The sequence below is a fragment of the Macaca thibetana genome, chromosome 6, assembly GCF_024542745.1.
Source record: "Macaca thibetana thibetana isolate TM-01 chromosome 6, ASM2454274v1, whole genome shotgun sequence".
NCBI classification, from domain to species: domain Eukaryota; kingdom Metazoa; phylum Chordata; class Mammalia; order Primates; family Cercopithecidae; genus Macaca; species Macaca thibetana.
Window position 1 is genome coordinate 139,622,382 of NC_065583.1, and position 15,594 is coordinate 139,637,975.

At 42.8% G+C, this 15,594-nt stretch overlaps 1 protein-coding gene across 1 annotated transcript in view; it reads right to left on the reverse strand.

The window, feature by feature from the left end:
• LIFR (LIF receptor subunit alpha) overlaps positions 1–3,301 on the reverse strand; it is a 114,404-nt gene extending 111,103 nt beyond the window's left edge. The window contains exon 1 of the mRNA XM_050795111.1: positions 3,158–3,301. The gene's annotated coding sequence lies outside the window, so the exon portion shown is untranslated. The remainder of the gene's footprint in view (positions 1–3,157) is intronic.
• Between the last annotated feature and the right edge of the window lie 12,293 nt (positions 3,302–15,594).

The following is a 15,594-nucleotide window of genomic DNA, read 5'->3' on the forward strand; positions in this document are numbered from 1 at the left end:
ATTTCTTCCCTTCTTCTCTTTTCATACCTTAAAGGTGGTGCCACAATCATCTGAACTGGCACATATTAGCTTACTAACTATGGCCTTGTAGTTTTTGCCAAATAAAGCATTAGTTATGTAACTCTACTCTGTTTTCTAGGAGTATAGAGTTTTAAACAGAAAATTTTAAAGAAATTGGAAATTTCTTTAAGAAAAAAAAGAGGGAAGAATTAAAAGGTATAGTCAAGCAACATCAACTAGCTTCATAAATTAAAGAAATTTTAAGTACATTATGTGAGTCTGGGCATAGTGGCTCACACCTGTAATCCTAGCACTTTGGGAGGCTGAGGTGGGCAGATCAGTTGAGGCCAGGAGTTTGAGACCATCCTGGCCAACATGGCGAAACCCTGTCTCTACTAAAAACAAAAAATTAGCCGCGTGTGGTGGCAAATGCCTGTAATCTCAGCTACTCGGGAGGCTGAGGCATAAGAAATGCTTGAACCTGGGAGGTGGAGATTTCAGTGAGCCGAGATTGCATCACTGCATTCCAGCCTGGGTGACAGAGCAAGACTCTGTCTAGAACAACAACAAAAAAAGATATGTTACATGAGACAGCAGCATATGTGCATATTTTTTCTATTTTTTAGAAAAAACTCATAGTTTAATTAGTTTAATTAAATTAAACTAATGCTTTTAAAACTATTTTTAGTTTATATGGATATATAACAGTTGTACATATATATGCAAATTTAACGGTAATAAATGTAATGGACATTGTAGCTGACTATTTCAGCAATGGGGTCAGGAAGAATTGTATCTTTTCTGATTAGCCAGGAAAGAATCAAGGGGAAGGAGCGGCTGAGCGTGGTGGCTCATGCCTGTAATCCCAGCACTTTGGGAGGCTGAGGTGGGCGGATCACGAGGCCAGGAGTTCAAGACCAGCCTGACCAACATGGTGAAACCCTGTCTCTACTAAAAATACAAAAATTAGCCAGGCGTAGTGGTGCATGCCTGTAATCCCAGTTACTCAGGAGGCTGAGGCAGGAGAATCCCTTGAACCTGGGAGGCAGAGGTTGCAGTGAGCCGAGATCGAGCCACTGCACTCCAGCCTGGGTGACAGAGCTAGACTCTTGTCTCAAAACCAAAAAAAAAAAAAAAAAAAAAAAAAGTGGGAGGGGAAGGGGAGGATGTTCAGTATGATACTGGGGGGATGTTTATGAATTCTATTAGAATGGGGAATCTGGCATAGGTAAAAACTTAAACCTGTGCTGTCTAACACAATTGTTGTTTGCCACATGGAGTTAAGTTTAAATTATTCAAATGAAATGTAACTTAAAAATTCAGTTCTGTCACATGAGACACATTTCAAGTGCTCAATAGCCACATGCAGCCAGTGGCTATTATATTGGACCGCACAGGGGTAGAACATTCTCATCATTGCAGAAAATGCTTTCAGACAGGGCTGACATAGAAGATGTATCAGAGAAGAGAAGGGAGATGGACGGGTGGGTAGATGAGAGGGGCGCATAAGGTAATTGCGACAGAATGAATATTTATGTCTCTCTCAAATTCATATGTTAAAATTCTAACCCTTAATGTGATGGTATTAGCACGTGGGGCCTTGGAGAAGGGATTAGGTTTGAGGATGGAGGCCTCATGAGTGAGATTAGTGCCCTTATAAAAGAGACCCCAGACAGCTCCCTTGTCCCTTTTGCTATGTGAAGACATGATAAGAAAGTCCTCTAAGAACCAGGAAGTGGGTGCTCACCAGGCTCTGATTCTGCCTGGTGCCTTGATCTTGGAATTCCCAGCCTACAGATCTGTGAGAAATAAATGATTTTTGTTTAAGCTACCCAGACTATGGTATTTTTGTTATAGCAGCCTAAACAGACAAAGATAGAAATGTTTACCAGGAAAAGGATGTGCTAGATGGATAAGGGAAAACAAGAGAGACAGGACACACGGATGTGATCCAGGGAAAGGTCTTGAATTGGGTTAGAGCTTGGATTCAAGGCATTGGCTGGCTGCGATAGAACCTTTGTGCATATTTTTAAAAATGGTGTCCCTCTGGGCAGAAGCATCCTGTGGTTTTGGCTGGCAGATAGTTCTTTGTACAAAGAAAAAAAGTGTACTTTCCTCTAAACAATGGAGATGGTTAAAAGATCAGTGGTTGTTAGGGCCTGGAGAAGGCAGGGAAGAAAAGGAGGATGAACAGGTGGAGCACAGCGGAGTTTTAGCAATAGCAACGAAGCTACTGTGTAAGATACCTTAAGGGTGCATATATGTCATCACATGATTGTCAAAACCCATAGAATGCACAACGCGAAGGGTATACATAGTATACATAGTAATGAATACTATGAACTTTAGTTCATACTAATCTATTAATATTGATTCATCAATTGCAACAAATGTATCACACTAACATAAGATGTTAATAATAGGGGAGACTTGGAGTGGGGTGGATGGGGTGGGCAGGGGTATATGAAGCTCTCTGTACTTTGTGCTCAGGGTTTTTGTAAACCTAAATCTGCTCTAAGAAATAAAGTCTAGTAATGAAAAATAGAAAGGGAACCTATTTAACTATTTCTCATAAAATATTTTCAGGCACTCTGAAAGTCTTCATGTTCACATACACAATGACATGACAATAAAACACACTAATCTGGTTTTAGCTGATAATCTAATGTAGTTATATGTGATTCTATCAATATCCAACATGGAAAAAAAGCAAAAGAATGTACCTTCCTCCAGGTTTCCACAGAGCAGCTTCACTCATCTTGGTGAGCAGAGTGCAAGCTGGATTTTCCTACCCACTTGCTCTCTTCCTCAGGTGTCTGTACAGTGCACAAACTGTACAACCGTACACAGCGACCATTTCTACTCTGGCTCTCTAAACAAGGGCTGGTATCATTACAGTGCCTGAAGACTGAGGAGGACCGTCCCTGTAGGATGCCAAGGATTGACTAGAGAAAGTCTGGGTGAGTACAGATCACAGGAAACCACACAAGAAATACTCCTTTGTAGGACAAAGAGGCAAGGTCAGAGCCCCGAAAGCCCCTCACAACTGGTATTAAAGCAGAGTGGAAAGAAATCTAAAGGGACAGGTCCTTTAGATTTAAGGGGACATGGGACACAAAGCCAGGAAGGAAGGAAGCAAACCCCAGCAATACTGTACCTGGAGGGGGATGAATGAGTCGCAGAGGCTCCCTTTCTGAGCTGGGATTAGGAGTTGATAGCGGTCTTGCAAGCGCAGTTCTGCAGAGCAAAGGGCCCGGTGCCTTGCAGCAGAGACACGCTCTGGGAGAGAGGGTTAGGATTTGAGTAAGTTCACACTAGGAGGCTATATATACATGTGTGGCATTGCCCAGGGGCTGGAGGGAAAGAGGAGAAGGAAAATGCATCCCAACAATGACTGGAATGCATCAGCAGTGCAAAACAAAACTCTTGGGAAAACCAAATTGTGACTTGGATTGTGGTTCAAGGAACTAGTAATGGGATAAAAAGCTTTTGCCTCCAGGCCAGCAGCATGAGTCCAATCCCAGGTTAGGAGTTAGCAATGTGCTTCAGATGTCAGTGTGAAAGGAATCCATGGGGCCAATCTAACCTTCTAGTATTAGAGTAATCCTGAAAAGAACCACCTGCCACAATAGGTAATCTTAGCAGCCTACTTCATGAGATGACTGGGAAGGGAAGATGAATTGAGATACTGGCTCATTCTTAGCCACGGAGGGAGCCTCTTTAGAATAAGACTGGAGCAATACGGACAATTTCTACCACTCCTTTATATACAGGCCAATGCTCCTCGACGCTTGGTTCATGGACCAGTTGCACCCATATCACCCTGGGATGCTTATTAGCAATGCAAACTTCTCTGGGTCCACTCTAGACCAAGTGAACCTGCATCTTTAGGGATGGGATCTGGGAATCTGCATTTTAGCTTCTTAAGTGATTCTTGTGTATGCCGAAGTTTGAGGAATATTGAGGCAGCTCAGAGGTTCTCAAACTTCAGCATGCATGAGAATCACATCACTTAAAGGGCTTGTTAGCTTACAGATGCCTGGGCCCCCCTCCAGAGTTTCCAATTCACTATCTGGGATGAGGCTTGATAACTTACATTTCTAAAAAGTTTCCAGGTCATGCTGCTGGACTAGAGACCACACTTTGAGAACCACTGCTGTAAATAGAGCACTTTACCTGGCTCAGAAAATGTAAAATCGCCCTTACCATTCATCCACATAATTCAGCTAGCTTCTACCATCCTGTTATATAGATGACTGACACCCATGACCTCTTTTTCACCTTGTTAGATAACTTCTAGTTTTAAATTGACAATATGAAAAAGGATTACACCTGAATCTTATATATTGTTCTAGTTGCACATGTTTATATTATTATTAACACTGTCCTTTCCTCGTTTTTGGCGGTGACCCTGTTCAACTTTGTGCTACCTTGGGCTTCAAAATGCAAAATCAGCTCCTTTCTTTGCTTGCCATAAGAGATGTCATGAAAAAAAAAAAAAAAAAAAATGCTTCCAAAGTAGAGGAACCTGAAAATATTCTGAAATTCAGAAGGTGTTATTTTGGGGAGCCTTTCTGGGACAGGATGTCCCCATCATCAGCTAGAGGAAGCCCAGCTTCTGATAAACAAAGTTTTGCCTTGCACAGATCAAAGGGAGCCATTTATTGAAGGAAGGGATGGAAGTATTTGATGAGGCCCTTCTGCAGACTCCCTGTAAACAGGATAAACCCTATCAATGAAAGCTTATACTCAGCCAGGCCACAGTCCCCAGGAACAATGGAGCAACAAGAACACTGGGTGGTAAGGAAAGAGCCTTGGTCCAGACAAGATTGTTCTGCCAAGAGAATGGCTGTAAACAGGATTAGTTGTAATGAGATTATGAACTTAGGACCTGGAGGCCTGAACTGGAGAGTTCAGAGTTACAAAAGAAAAGACACAGAAGTAGTTCGTGGGGTGAGAGGATGCCAAAAGGACAAGGACTTTTCCTTCCTAGTATCCCTCCAGCCCAGAGGTGCTATCTCTCTGGGGAGGAAAAATTAGTCACTGTAATTGCATATTTTGCTTGTAGGAGTAGACGAACTAGGGACTAAAGCACCAAAGTAGTGGACCTCAATTAGGGGATGTTGGCAATGTCTGAAGACATTTTTGGTTGTCACAACTGGGTGAGGGAGTGCTACTAGCTTCCAAAGGCAGAGGCCAGGGATGCTGCTCAGTATCCTATAATGCACAGGATAGCCTTGCTCAACTAAGAAATATCCAGCCCCAAATGCAGAGGTTGAGAACCCCTGTGCTAGAGTGACAAAGAGGGAATCCAGCTAGGATGCTGGTAGATGACCAGCTGGAGACGGAGCATGGCAGTGGTGGGCAAGTATTTCATGGGCTTAGTCTAGAGGGATGTCATATTAGCAGTCCTCAGAAGGTGAAAGTTGGTTGTTGAGTGGGGGTGGATGGAGCAAGAAAGTTATTTATTTTGTGCGTAAAGCACATACAGTGCATAAAGACATAGATAGCATTTCTGGGGTATTAAAGTTTCATGGGGATTGGTGGGTTGCTTGGGAAAATAATGTCTAAAAAGCCTCCTTAGGAGGTGATAATGAAAAAAAAAAAAGGTTGAGAAACACTTATTAGACTCTAGAAATTCACTCACTTTCCTCAGCTGCATCCAGGATTCATGTATTTTTTTCTAAGAAACAAATCTACGGCAGTGACTCCATGGCTAAGACTGGTTTCTTATTGCCTTCAGGATAAAATAGAAATATCCTTGTATTTTAAGGCACACTTTTTTTTTTTTTTTTTTTTAAACAGAGAGAGTCTTGCTCTGTTGCCCAGGCTGGAGTACAATGGTGCAATCTTGGTGCACTGCAACCTACCCCTCCCGGGTTCAAGCATTTCTCCCACCTCAGCCTCCCAAGTAGCTGGAATTACAGGCATGCACCACCATGCCTGGCTAATTTTTGTATTTTTGTAGAGATGGGATTTCACCCTGTTGGCCAGGCTGGTCTTGAACTCCTGACCTTAGGTGATCTGCCTGCCTCGGCCTCCCAAAAGGCACACTTTCAATATGGCTCCTGCCACATTCTACCTAACATCCCTAGTGTCAGCCATAGTGAATCACTGATAGCTGTTCCCAACCCACTGAGCTTTTTCTCTGCAGGCCTGCATCACCCCCTCCTGCCCCTTCCCCTGACACCCCTCAAGTGGCTAACTGCTACTCATTCTCAGCTCCTCCACGATGTCCACCCTAACTTTCTCAACACTGGGCTGCTTGCCCCTTTTCTGCACTTCCCCTAGCATAGGATGTATCTTACTCCTATTGCAGCGTCGTTCCCACTTTGCTATAATAATTTACTTCCTTGTCCATAAGGAACTCTTAGGCAGGTGTCTATGCCTAGCACAATGCCTGGTGCATACTGAAACCTCAATAAATATTGGTTAAAACCATAAGATAATGTGCACTCATTATCTCCTTTCATCCACTTTACCTTCTTTGAGATAGTTATGATTATTCTTATCTTGTAGAAAAGTGCATGGATTTCTCAGATGACAAATGGGTATAACCTTCTTCCATGCCCTCTTCTGGGTCCTAAACATTATCTAGACCTATGGCCAGGAAAGAGAATGAGCAGGCTTCCCCCAGGAGCTGTGTTACCAGTAGAAAGAGCATAACTTAGAAATGAGTCACAGAAAAAACAAAGAGTAAAGACAGAAAGTGAGTCAGGGATAAGGGTTGTATAAATACAAGGGTTTCCCATTCTGACATCTATAGCATAAACCAAAGGCAGCACCTAGCTCTCCAGGAAACAGAAACCCATTGCCTTAAAGTCCTAGAGCTAAGATATGCATTTTCAATAGAGTGACCCCAAGCTGGACTTCCTGGCACCATTACTGAAAGGGTCACTGGCTCAGTCACAGAATCCATAGGGTATGATAGTAGTTGAGATGGAAGTCCTCAGGGTGCAGTTTGAAGCATAGACCTTGAGAACCTGGAGATCAGTGGGAAGGTCAGGATCCAAAGCACAGTTTGGGAGTCATCATTAGTACATAGGGCCTATGTTACAGGTGGTCTTTGAAGCTGTGAGAGTGAATGAAATTAGAGAGGGATAAAAGTGTGGAGTGGAAACAGGCCTGGTATGGAAAGTGCCAAATAATCTCTCAATGTCTTGCGTTTTCAGTTAATTTTTTAATCTATAACTTATCTTCTCAATTAGTTTACAGACTCTTTGGTGTTGGGGACAGCTTTAGATACTTTACAAAAATTTTAAAAATGCTTAAGCATTTAATTAACAAATTAATTAAACCTTTTCCCTCCATCATTAAACTTCTGGAAATAGCTATAAACCAAAAATAAAATTCTAAGCCTTCTGACCATCTGAATGGACCCATCCTCTCAGTAAGGGCATTCCAAAGTTAACCTGAAAAACTAGTTCAGGCTATGATGGGAAGGGAGGGTCAGACATGCCTCATTGTACCTGCGTCCCTTTTAGAAATATACTGATAGAGCAGACTCTTTAAGTCTGATAAGAAACATTTTTACAATCTATTCTCTCTGAAGCTTGCTACCTGGGGGCTTCATCTGCATGATAAAACCTTGGTCTCCACAATCCCTTATCTTAACCCAGACATTCCTAAGTCTTTAGACAATAACTTAACTCTTTCAACCAATTGCCAATCAGAAAATCTTCTAATCTACCTATGACCTGGAAGCCCCCTGCTTCCAGTTGTCCCACCTTTCCAGACTGAACAAATGTACATCTTACATGTATTTGATTGATGGTTCATCATGCTTCCCTAAAATGTATAAAACCAAGCTGTACCCCAAGCACCTTGGACACATATTCTCAGGATCTTCTGAGGCCTGTATTATGGGCCATTGGTCACACATATTTGGCTCAGAATAAATGTCTTCAGATACTCTACAGAGTCTGACTCTCCGTTACCACAGCTTTCCTTTTGTCTCTACTTCCCTTAGTTTTAACTATTTGGGTTCTGCCAGCATCACAGGACTGAAATGTCTCTTTAGCAAGTTGTCTGCAACTTCTGCATTGCCAAATCTACTGGCCTATTCTCAAGTCACCTTCCACAATCTCTAGCATTCAGCACTACTAGTTCCCCTCATTCACTGAACAGTTGCCATCCTTGTCTTTCATATCACTGTGTTCTCTTGGTTCTTTCTCAGACTTCTTTGCTGAATATTACTTTCAGCTTCCCTTCCTGGCTCCTTTTCCTCTCTTAGTCCCCTAAAAGAAGATTATTGTTCAAATTTCTCTTTGTCCCTCTCCTCTCCTTTTTCAGGTTCTACCTTGACAGTCTCATCCACGGTCTCAGCTATGGCTTCTGGGATGATGACGCAAGCCCTGATGTCTTTCCTGATCATTTTGGGCCTGATTCTCTGAAACTGGGGGAGGAAGCTGAATTCTGGGCCACTTTTTAACAATGTGGCCAGTAGCCCGGGGTTGATACTAGAAGCAAACATTAGTCTAGTAAACTACACAAGGACAAAGGTAGAACAGGACACACAGGGCTAACACTGACCTTAGTGGGTGTCGCGGACTGAATGCTTGTGTTCTGCTCAAAATTCATATGTTGAAACCCTGTCCTCTAATGTAATGATAGTAGGAAGTGGGGTCTTTGTGAGGTATTTAGGATTAGATGAGGTTACAAGATGGAGCCTTTATGCATGGGATTAGTGTCCTTAAAGACAGTCCTGAGAGAGCTTGCTTCCTCTTTCTGCCATGTGAGGACACAGTGAGAATACTGCTGTCTATGAACCAGAAAGCAAGCCCTCTCTAGACACCTTGTCTGCTGACACCTTGATCTTGGCCTTCCCAACCCCTAGAACTATGAGAAATAAAATGTCTGTTGCTTAAGCCACCCAGTCTGTGGTGTTTGGTTATAGCAGCCTGAACTGACTACAACAAGGGTAAGTCAGTCAGGACACAAACTTGAAGGACTGGAGCAAAGATGGGAAGAGAAAGAGATGCCAGGTGCAGGTGGGTCTGCTGTCAGTTCAGGATTTCTCTCCTGGACCCTAAGTTCCCGCCATGGCATAGCTCTTACCTGGGTTCGTGCACTCCTTATAGGGTCAGGAACAGAACATATGTACTGATTTCCAGACTACATTTCCATGAGGCCTTGCCAGATCCTTCCACTGGGACCTCCTGTCTCCTTCCTCCAAGCTCACTTGACATTTGTTCTCCAGGGTTCTGCACTTGGCTCACATCTTTGCATTTCCTTTTTCACTTTGCTGGGTGATCTCATCCACTCCCATGGCTTGAGATACTATTTTTAGGCTGACAACTCCCAAATATGTATCTCTAGCCTAAACTCCAGACCTGTAACTCTACCTATAAATTAAATAAGAACCTAAAAATCAATATAACCCCAACTGAAGCTACTCTCTTCTACCCAGACTGACTCTGTTCTGTCCCGTGTGTTCTCACTGCTGGATAACACCAATGCCCATCCAAGCTAGAAACCACCGCATCATCCTTGCCTCATTCACGCCTCATCCACCTTTCTCCGGGTGTGAGTCAATTTGCCTCTTAATCATCTGTCAATCTATTCACATTTTCCTTTTCCACTGCCAATTTCTTGGCTACTCTTAATTTTTCACCTGAATATTCCAGTCGTTTATCAACCAGTCACTTGTGTCCAGTTTCACAACCTCCCAATCAGTCCTCCAATGCCATTATACAATTTTCTTTAAAGTGGGAAGCTGATGATGTTACTCCACAGTTCAATGACTTCTCATTGTCTCCTACCAGATAAAATCTAGACACAATTCTTGGCACACACTCCTCCTTCTCCATGTAGGCTTATTTACAGACATTTTCCTAGTAGTACTTCATACCTTAGGTACAAATAGTGTCAGTCTCCATAATTGACCATGCTGTTTCGCAACTCCACACCCTAGCGCATGTGTACCCACTACCTGGAATGCCCACTCCCTTTATTCTAGTGGATTAAGTCGTTCAAGCCCCAGTCCCTGCATCATCTTCTCTTTGAGGCCGTCTCTGACCTTTCCTTTTTTCTCTATACTCCTCTTCTCTTACATCCATTGTATATACCTGTTTTCCAGCACTAGTGGACTAAATTCTAATTCCTTGCTTAGGTTTTTATCTCCCTGTCTAAATTCTGAGTTCTTCAAGGACAAGTGCCTTATCTCATGATTTCACTTCCCTCTGCAGCTAGCACAATGCTTCTAAAACTGTTTTCCTTGGATTACTAGTCTTATTGTTACAGGTAGTTAGACAGGCATGAGTGGGGCAGGAAAGGGATCTTCTCCCCCCACCCACAAGGAATATCAGGTGATGGTTCGACAACTATCACACTGACTCTCTCAGGAAGAGACAATCTCCTGCTGATCCACAGCTGTTAACATTAAAGTGTTAATTGAATGCAGACACCTGGGAAAAGCAACTTCCTGGGAATACGCATTAAGAGACAAAATGGAGTATGACTTTCCAGGGGCACACCACTGGAGAAGGGAAGAAAGCCTCAGATGTGCACGCCTACAACTTCCGAAACACACTGCGCACGCTCAATTCCCAGGGTAAGCAGGCACTGTGCATGCGGGCCACCCACCCTAAAGAAAGAATCACCCTAAGGGAAAAGGGTACAAGATGGCAGCCTATAGAGTCCCAGGGTCAAGGTTGAACACTGCACTTGTTCTCCAAATCACCCACTGGATCTCTTTCACGTGTTCTTTCCTTTTTTTCCTGTTCTAAAGCATTTTTAATAAACTTCCATTTCTACTTTGAAACTTGCGTTGGTCGCTTTTCCTGCCTTATGCCCCTCAGTTGCATTCTTTCTTCTGAAGAGGCAAGAATTGAGGTTACTGTAGACCTGTACGGATTTGCCGCTGGTAACCGAGATACCTTCCACCAGTTACGTTGTGAATTATTTTAAAAGGTATTCTTGAAATGAGAATCTGTGGTCAAATAAGTTTTCGAAAAACTGCATATTCACAATACCTATGAGCTCAGAGAAGTCTTTCAGCAGAAACCTGTTCAATCTGGTTTAACTCTGTCCCTTCCAAACCCAAGGTCAGGGAAAGACGCTTAAGCAGATCCTTACAACACATGTGCGAGGAGCAAAGGTGGAGACGTGCCCAGACAAAGGGTGATGTGGGAAAACAGAGAAGGGGCTGCCCCAGGGTCCACGGGTTCTGGAAGCATTTTTGGAAAAAAATGATCTCCATCGCTCACAAGAAGATAATGGTCAATTAAACCCTCAGAAAGAAAACTTCCTAGTATTCTAATGCCTCCAGGGACTAAACTTCAGAATTGAATGCAACTATCCAAAGGTTTTATTATCCAGGAAGGTCAAGTCTTCCAGGATGTTTTCTTCTCTTATTCATTCCTGTGGTCAGACTCAACTTTGAACTGGTCTGCTCCACAGATGAACCACATCCTTCAACTCACTTAACAGCATCTATTATCCTATTGTTGCTTATATTTTTCTGGTTATGTCCTAATGATCTCCAGCCACAATACTGGAGGGCAGCCACTGGTCATTTACACTGTCATCTCATGGACTCTACGAGGCCCAAGCCCATAGTGAGACTCAACAAATGTTTATTAAATGCAGCAAACACAAGCATAATCTAATACTTCCTATTTGCCTTGAGGTGGCAGAGATGCAAATGTGGTGACCCAGAGCCTGAACTTGGGCATTTGGCGCTCCTGTGGAGCGTTTTCTGCAGTGGCTGAGGCTGAGGGGGGCAGAACTTTTCTTCACTGCTTCTATCTAGAAGAAAGGAAATTAACTAGTCCTACTGAACTCCCAGACCTGTGGAGAGGAGAAAGGGGCAGCATCTCTGACTTGGATATCCAGCACATTCCCCCAGAGACAGCCATTTGTTCTGTAAACCAAAAGGTATCCAGACAAGTCTCAATCAATTTAGAAAGTTTATTTTGCCAAGGCTGGGCGTGGTAGCTCACACCTATAATCCCAGAACTTTGGAAGGCTGAGGTGGGCGGATCACCTGAGGTCAGGAGTTCGAGACCAGCCTGGCCAACATAGTGAAACCCCATCTCTACTAAAAATACAAAAATTAGCTGGTTGTGGGCGCCTGTAGTCTCAGCTACCTGGGAGGCTGAGGCAGGAGAATCGCTTGAACCTGGGAGGCAGAGGTTGCAGTGAGCTGAGATCGTGCCATTGCACTCCAGCCTGGGCGACAGAGCAAGACTCTGTCCCCCCTCCACAAAAAAAGAAGAAGTTTATTTTGCCAAGATGAAGGACACCCCATGACAGCCCCAGGAGGTCCTGACAACATGTGCCTAAGGTGGTCGGTGTACAGCTTGCTTTATACAGTTTAGGGAGACAGGAGACATCACTCAATACATGTAAGATTTATATTGGTTTGATTTGGAAGGGCAAGACAACTCAAAGGGAGAGGGGCAGCTTCCAGGTCATAGGTAAATTTGAGCATATTCTGCTTGGCGATTGGTTGAAAGAGTTACTCTCAGTATTATTATCAGTAGAAAGGAATGTCTGGGTTATGATAAGGGGTTGTGGAGACCAGGGTTTTATCATGCTGATGAAGCCTTCAAGTAGCAGGCTTTCCAGAGAATAGACTACAAAGGTTTCTTGTCAGACTTTAGGTTTGTGTTGATATTAATGCTGGAGGAGTACAATGAGGCATGTCTGGCCCCCACTTCACATCATGGCCTGAACAGTCTTTCAGGTTAAATTTTAGAGGGCCCTGGGGTGTGAGGGAGATGTTGAGTTTTATTTTTGGTTTACAGTTTTACCGACACTGGGCTATATTTCCAGTTTCGCATAGAGGCAGGCACCACGAGAGCAAGCACTGTGTTCAGGGCACAGACTGGAATCCTTGCTTCACTACTTGCTCGCTTTGTGATTCTAGGCAAATTGCTTGACCTCTCTGTGCCTAAGTTTTCTCATCTGTAAAATGGGGGGTGATAATCACAGTCCCCCTTCCTCCTAGGATTCTTATGAAAATTAAATGAGTTGCTATTCATGTAGAATTTAGAAGCAAGTACTACTTAAGTGTGTGAAAGGAAAATAAATTTTAGGACCCCCAAATCACTAAGCCAAACGGAAAAACAGAGCTGGGAACGGCTTACAGCAAACCTGCCTCTCGTTCTATCCCTAAAAAAGATACATGCTAAGATAAAACAAGCTACATACCTTCCTCACAAGGAAATTTCCTGTGGACAAAGGATAGGCAGAACTCAAACTCATCCCTCTGCTCATGGAGGTTAATGCATAGCTGATTATTTCCTTTGGAAAGGCTAATCAGAAATTCAAAAGATTGCAACCATGTGTCTCTTCCCAACCCGTGACCTGGAATCCCTCTCCTCGCTTGGAGTTGTCCCGCCTTTCCAGACAGAACCAATGTACATGTTACATATATTGATTGATGTCTCATATCTCCCTAAAATGTATAAAACCCAGATACACCCCAACCACCTTGGGCACCTGTCGTCAGTACCTCCTGAGGCTGTGTCATGGGTATGCGTCCTTAACTCCGGCAAAATAAACTTCCTAAATTGACTGAGACCTGTCTCAGATATTTGGGGTTCACAAGTCTTTGTGAAATCAATCAATCAATCAATCAATCAATCAATCAATTTTTATGTTGGGGCAGATCCAGAATGAGACCATGGATAATGTATTAGGCTGTTCTTGCGTTGCTATAAAGATGTGCCTGTGATGGAAATTTATAAGAGAGGTTTAACTGGCTCACCACGGCTCTGCAGGCTGTACAGAAAACAGTGTCAGCATCTGCTCGGCTTCAGGAGGCCTCAGGGAGCTTTTACTCATGGCAGAAGGTGAAGCAGGGGCAGCCATATCACATAGAGAAAGCAGGACGGAGAGAGAGAGAGAAAGAGAGAGAGATAAAGAAAGAGAGAAATAGAGAGAAAGAGAGAGAGAGAGAAAGAGAGAGAGACAGAGAGACAGAGAAGGTTCCACACACTTTTAAATGACCAGATCTAGCCAGGAACTCATTATCACAAAAACAGCACCACGCCATGACCCAAACACCTCCCACCAGGCCCTACCTCCAGCATTAGGGATTACAATTCAACAGCAGATTTGTATGGGATCAAATATCCAAACTCTATCAGACCATTACCTGCGAGCACAAATTATCTATATTGCTGGCACCTACTATTTAAAAATAGTAATAAGAGCTGCTGCTTTCATATCTGATTGCATCCTAAAAATTAACTAGAAAGTGGGCATTATTTCCATTTTTTATTGAGTAAACAGCCTCAGAAGTTAACAGGCTCAGTCGCACATTAGGTGATAGAGCTAGGTTCCAAATTCATGCCTGTCCCACTGCCAAGCCCAATACCTTTCCCTCAAGGACACTTTCTTTTTTTTTACCCCCATAGGGAAAGTTTGGTTTAGAGGCAACCCAGTACATCCCCGTGACTTACTGATTGGGAAGTGGCTCATAAACCACTTACATCACACAATTCATATCATATCCAAACTGTGTGTTCAGAATTAATTAGTATTTATTATAAAAGTTAAACTGATATGCAACATTTGTTTTTAAAGATAAAACAATATTAATAGCAAGTCTCTTTCCTTCTTCACCTTTTCTATCCCCAGTAGTTCCTAAAGTCTTAGGAAATGTAAAAAATAATCTGCTCATTTGTAAACATATTTTTAAAAAAATAGTATTTAGAAATGAGATTATTCACCGTTTGGTATCTTCTTTGGGTTATTTAACATTTATCTAAACTGTTTTAAATCCAAGCACTCGTTCTTAGAATCATCTATACTTATTGGGATGTTTCTGTTGAAAGTCTACTGATGGTGCTTACAGCTCAGGGTCACAGCCTGTATGTATAACCAGAGCCTGTGGACTCATTGTGCCTCACATTTTCATCTAAGAAAGGTCCTTATCATATTCTGTGTGCATCAGATACCTCCACAGATCAGAACAGGGTCTGTGGCTAGAATTATAAAATCTTTTTTGTCTATCTGGGCTTTTTCAAAACAAAGGCTTCAATATTCAACATAGCTCTCAAACTCCCATCTTCACTCCCAGCCCTCTCTGTTGCAATCTCTCTCTCTCACTGTCTCTCATATGTGCACTCTCTCCGTCTCTCTCTCATTCACAAGCTTTCCTTTCTCGAACCCTATGGAAAATTACCATGCATTCTTACTTCTAGCAGAATAGAAACTCTTGCACAAGAGGAGTGGAACAGTGGTCAGGGCATTACAGCTGACTCATCTTGACCAGAGAAGGTTACAGCTGGAGGCCTCAGAGATTGCCCACTTCCCCCCTCCACTTGACAGCAAGGGAAGCAATGGCCAGAAAGGATCTGGAACTTTCTCTCAATTTCATTGAAGGCCAGAGGTAAAATCAGGATTGTTTGAAGACAGGTAAGGTCAGGTGCATAGGGTTATATGTAGGAGTATAGTTAACAGGTGTCAGAAACTTGGATTTAATTTAGAGGTGCTTAGGACATGCATAATATTTTTCAACTATGCGTGAAATATGGAATTCTGCATTTATTTAAAATATGGGATTGTCCATTAATTGTTTCTCTTGAGAGGGTGCTTCTTTCAGAAATGATCTAGGCATTTACAAACATTTTAAAAATACAT